Here is a 4,937-nt window from a genome sequence, read left to right as displayed (position 1 = left end):
TTCTGTCTCTCTCAGTGAGTTAGCTCCAGTAACTTTTTTGGTTTCTCATTCCTTGGACAACCAGTAAGGAAGACCACAGAAGAACCGATGCCTTTGAATGATGGTGCTGGTGAAGAATATTGAAAACACCGCAGACGGCCAGAGGGCAAACAAATCTGTAATGGAAGAAGTATAATCAGCATGCTCATGTGCATTGAACACATTGCTGGGGATGACTAGACTCGGTTTCGAAAAGGCAAGGATGCTGGATACAGTCACAGGTCAATGAAAACCAGGACAATCTTTGATGAGATGGACGAACATGGTGGTTGCAACAATTAGATCAACTATAATAAGATTGTGAGCATGGGGAAGGATCGGGCATCGCCTCGTTCTCTTGTACATCGGGTCTCCACGAGTCTGAACCGACTCCAGGGCAACTAACACATTTCTTTCTTCCATTTAATCCTGGTTCACTACCTCCTACACATGATCTTAAAGATCAATTGTTTCTTGAAAAGAAAGAAAAAGAAACACGTTTCTGGTCCTAAAGTAGACTTGCTCTATAATTGTGTCTTTGCTGAATATTTTAGCTGTGATAATATTACACTCTTTGGTGTTCACGCCCCTATACAAGTCATTTCGTTAAATGAGTCTGGCCGTCAGCCAAATCTTTGTTTCTCCTTCTTTTTTTTCAAAAGAGAGAAAATGAGTGAGAGAGGAGAAAAAGGAAAAAAAAGTGTGAGGACAGAAGAAAGAAAAGGAAAGAATGAAGAAAATTCTTCCAAGCACCCTAAAATGTATTCCATGGATACCATGCCTCACCCTACTTAGTCAGCATTCTAGCATCCTGTTAAAAGGGCTTTTTGAATATAGACCTTTGGTAAACCCATCCCAGGTGGTATGATGACAGGGTCATCTGAGTGTTATTTTTTAAACTTGTGTGAACACTCCATTTGGAGTTGCATCCCATCTCTGGGGCACTCAGGCTGTGCAATCACTGAACTCTAAGGCCAAATGTAAACAGGACATCCTTTTAGATATCGAGGTCCAGCTGGCGAGAACACACACCCTCTGGTTCTGGCCCTGTTTGGGAAATCGACCCCAGTCCTTTCAGAGCGCGATGCCACAGGAGGGGGAAACCTGCTCCCTCGCGTGGGATAGAAATAGTATCTTTACAAGCATCTTTTTATTGCTATTGTTTGTTACCATCCTCACTGTTTCCTAATTCCTCTTATGCCACAGCGATACCTGCAGGCTCAAATTGCCATAGACACTCCATGACTGGTGTGCCATAAAAGTTTCCATTCACCCCAGGGGGCTTCTACCTTATATTAAGAGAGTGTTTGGGGCTTGAAGGTATCTTAGAGCGCATCCAGTACAATTGTCTGATTTTTTTAATATAAAAATAGATGAGACCCCTCAGAACAGAGATCTGGCCATCTGTTTCTGAAAGGCCACAGTCTTCAATGCCCTAGTTCTATTAGCTATATGTTAGGTTATGACGAGTTGGAATTGGTTTGATGGCAACTAACAACAAAACTATATGCTGGGGTGTGAAGAAAGGGTAGAGCACTGAGAAGCCTGGCCTTTTAACCAATGGCTTCTCTTGGTATATTGAGAGCAGGTAGGTCATAAAGGCAGGTCATTTGTAATGCCTTCTTATTATTTCTATACATATCACAATGCATACACATTAAATAATATATAGATCTCCCAGAGCTTAGTGAGATAAAAGTTACAAGGGCCCTAGAGGTCTAAAGGTAAAGGGCGTCAGTGAGCAATGACTGGTCAGGAAATGCTTTTAGAAGGAGGCGGAGTTCTCACAATGCTCTCTTTCACACTGTCAAATGAAAGGAAACACTCTCACTCAGGGGGTTAAAAATAGCTGATCCTGGTTCATAAAAAGCGTTTTTGATCTTTCCTGCCATTTTTCATTCTTCTTTATTTCCTGCTCTCGTATTCCTCTGCTCCTTTGTAAGAACTCATTCCCCCAGCTTCAAACTCCGCCTCTCCGCTCGCTCATGGGTATTTACGCAATTTACCCTGATTCACCTCTCTGGAAATGGTTCTTCCATTCACAGATGACTGCCTTCCCTACTTCATTTCCCTGCTCTTCGCACCCAGCTTCACTCCAATAAGGCTACTAGGTCAAGAACGGACAGCTGACTCAGGTTGGGCCAATCCATTTCTCTCAAATCCCATTTGGAATTTCAGTATAGAAATCTCTATATATTAATTGGAAGTACAAGCAGTCCCAGGCTGTGAGCAATATCCCTTCATCATTGTACCATTAATTTGAATTTGTACAAGTCAGAACAGGAGTGTACCATTCTTATGGTGGCAGAGTGGTTACCTTTGGGGCTGTGATCCACAAGGCCAGCAGTTCTAAATCACCCTTAGCTTCGCCTAAGTAGTTCTTTCTACTCCCATAAAGAATTAAAACCACAGAAGCTCAAGGGGGCAGTTCTACTCTGTCCTTAGAGTTGCTATGAGTTAACATCAACTCAGTGGCAATGAGATTGGCTGTGTTTGTTTTTGTTTTAGTGAAAAATGAGGAGCCCCTAATTTTGGATGGGGGCTATGTGTGGGGCTGCTAACCACAAAGTCAGCAGTTTGAAATTACCAGCTGCTCTTCAGGAGAAAGATGGGGTTTTCTACTCTTACAAAGATTCACAAGGACAGTTCTACTCTGTCATTTAGGGTCACCGAGTTGGAATCAACCCGATGGCAGGAACAGCTGCATCAAATCCTGCTAGGAACTTGCAAACCGGGTGCCCATAATTTAAGTGCTGATACCATATCTCCTTTGGATTTGGATATTATTATAGAAAATCATTGGGTCACATTGGTTTCTTCCACATGGACTTAGTTGATGCCTCACTTAGATGGATGCGCGCTTTAAGATAAACCTTTAAGACCCCGGGTGCTATTCTTTGTGATAGCCAGGCACCATCTGCTTCCTTCACCCACTTTGGTATAGCACTAGTCTTTTCAGTGATTCTTTCAAGAGATATCGAGCAGAGCCATGGCATAAGACTTAATTGTTCTTCGATTAGGGCTAGAATTAAGTGCAAGCCCAAAATCCATTCATATAGCTATGGTTTTGAAGTGTCTGGTTCATTTTAGAGCCATCACTATCATTTTGTGAGAAAGACCATTATAAATCATTCCCTTGTATTGATAGTGTCATTAATTTAGTCAGCATTATAGAATTTAAAGCACTATTGAGAAAAGGAAATTATACAAGTGTAGGCTGCAATACATGAGTTGTTGACTTGTACAGATTAAACTCTTGAGTGACTGGCCACTATTTACACAAACAATGGAAGTAGGTGATATGGCAAAACTTTCAATAAATTCACAAAGGCAGAACCATGCCTACCAGATTAAGATATTTCATAAGAAAACAAGGAGAGCCATAAAATAGTAAATATCAGTATTCCTGGGCCAATATTCATTGGGCACCATCAAAGCAAAGGACCTGAACGGAACTCCAATGACCACCAACTCCATAACCTTGGGATAGTAGTCATCTGTTTCTTCTCACCTTGGGGCATTTCTGACTTAAGTCCAAGAGGGCATGTCAATTATGGCAGAAGAAGATTAAAACATAATACCTTATCACTTGATCTCCCTTTTGACTAATTTTTAAGTGTTTCAGGTTTTAGTATTTTCTACTTTTTCATTTTAGTGGTTTATAGTTCTCGTGCAGGACTTAAAGTTAAGATTATTGTTAGGTTTTTCTAAATACCTTTTCTTAACAGATGCTATTTTCTTTTTAATTATAGTTTTCCTCTGTTTTGTTTGCTTGTTTCTTTGTTTCCTGTTTGTGTTTTGTATGACTTTCTGTATTTGAAATCCAGGATCAGTAAATCTATAGACATAGTAACTTAATTAATAATTGCCTAGGGGCATGGCTGGATCATATGAAGAAGAATGCAGCCTCAAGATTGGAAGAAGGTTTATTAACAACCTAGGATACACAGATGACACAACCTTGCTTGCTGAAAGTGAGGAGGAGTTTGACGTGTTGGTGAACATCAAGGATTGAAGCTGTCAGTAGGGATTACAACTCAATGTCAAGAAAATCAAAATCCTCACGGTGGACCAATAAAATACGTAACATCATGAAAAATAGAGAACGTATAGAAGTTGTCAAGGATTTCATCTTGCTTGGATCCACAATCAAGGTTCATGGAAGCCGCAGTCAAGAAATCAAAGGATGCCTTGCATTGGGTGAATCTGTTGCACAAGTCCTCTTTGAAGTGTTGAAAAGCAAGGATGTCACTTTGAGGCCCAAAGTGCACCATGGTATTTTCAATTGCCTCAGATGCATGTGAAAGTTGGACATTGTATAAAGAAGAACAAATAAGAACGGTGCATTTGAATTATAATGCTGGCTAAGAATATTGAAAGTACAGTGGACTGCTACAAGGAGAAACAAAATGGCCTGTCAGAGGCAAAGATGGCAAGATTCTCCCACCTCCTTTGTTCTCGGGAGAGACCAGTCCTTGGAAAAGGACTTTATGCTCGGTAAAGTATCAGGTGGTGAAAAAGAAGGCCCCTGACAAGATGGATTGACACAGAAAACCATCAGGGCTGAGCAGTGCTTCATTCTGCTGTACGTGGGGTCACGATGAGTGGAAATGGATTCTCTGGCCCCTAAAAACAATAGGGCATGGCAGGGGAGGTTGGAAAAGATGGAGAGCTAACAACAATGAGTATGAGATGAAAATGTTCTGACATTGATTATGGTGATGATTGAACAACTTTTCTTAATAAGATTAAACAATTAAATTGTATGATATATGACATATATGCCAAAAATGTATTTTTTAAAAACAGGGAATTCAAGAAAGGGACCCATCAGGATCATCCATGCAGGCAAAGTGCTAATCTATTTATTGATTTATGGGAGCAGTCAAATAGGACTTCAAATAATATTGTCTCACCTT

The sequence above is a fragment of the Echinops telfairi genome, unplaced genomic scaffold, assembly GCF_000313985.2.
Source record: "Echinops telfairi isolate 266 unplaced genomic scaffold, ASM31398v2 ScPeMD7_18;HRSCAF=68, whole genome shotgun sequence".
Lineage (NCBI taxonomy): Eukaryota > Metazoa > Chordata > Mammalia > Afrosoricida > Tenrecidae > Echinops > Echinops telfairi.
This window is presented reverse-complemented; position numbering follows the sequence as displayed.